Source organism: Pteropus vampyrus, unplaced genomic scaffold, assembly GCF_000151845.1.
Source record: "Pteropus vampyrus isolate Shadow unplaced genomic scaffold, Pvam_2.0 Scaffold1838, whole genome shotgun sequence".
NCBI lineage: Eukaryota > Metazoa > Chordata > Mammalia > Chiroptera > Pteropodidae > Pteropus > Pteropus vampyrus.
The window spans coordinates 2,554-3,298 of NW_011890619.1; the positions used below are offsets into that span (position 1 = coordinate 2,554).

General features: G+C 47.9%; 1 pseudogene; it reads right to left on the reverse strand.

Annotated features, from left to right (window-relative positions):
- Window positions 1-209: 209 nt before the first annotated feature.
- On the reverse strand, window positions 210-328 carry LOC111734557 (annotated as a pseudogene).
- Window positions 329-745: the final 417 nt, after the last annotated feature.

A 745-nucleotide genomic window follows, 5' to 3' on the forward strand; every position in this document is an offset into this window, starting at 1 on the left:
TAGGATGCCCGTTAATTTTCAGTTTCAAACAAACTGCGAAGAAGTTTTTCTTTTTAAGCATAAGTGTGTCCCAAATATTACATGGGACATACTTACGCTGAACATTACTTATTATTTTTTTTTAAGGTGAGGCAACCCTTGGTTGACCTCACAGATCGCAAGGACCTTGTCAGCTTACAATCCCTTATTTTTTTTATTTTTATTTTTTACTCCTACAGCACCCGGTCTTCCTGGGCGGTCTCCCATCCAAGTACTAACCAGGCCCGACCCTGCTCAGCTTCCAAGATCAGGTGGGATCGGGCTTGTTCGGGGTGGCGTGGCCGAAGACTGAACATTATTTGTTTTTAATCAGAGATGCACATTCGACTGGTGTCCTGTCTTTTACGCAGCAGTCACACGGTGGCTGCTGGTGGAGAATGGGTCGGAGGAAGGCAAGGCTGGAGGTGGCCACCGTCGGGAGTGGAACGTTGCCCAGGGGAGCGAGGACGGTGGCTCTGATGAGGTAGTGGCAGTGCCGAGGGAGAAAGTGGACAGACTGGAGGTAAGTTCTGATAACAGCTCACGTTTATGAGCGCTTTGTCTATATTACCTCATTGAACCTTTACAATAGCCCTAGAAACAAGGTGCCCATGTTACACCCATTATGCAGATGAGAAAACAGAGCACAGAGAGTAACTCGCTAATTTGTGGGGGAACCAGAGTTCAAACCAGGTGTGGCCGAGTGACACGATTTGGTGCCTCTGTC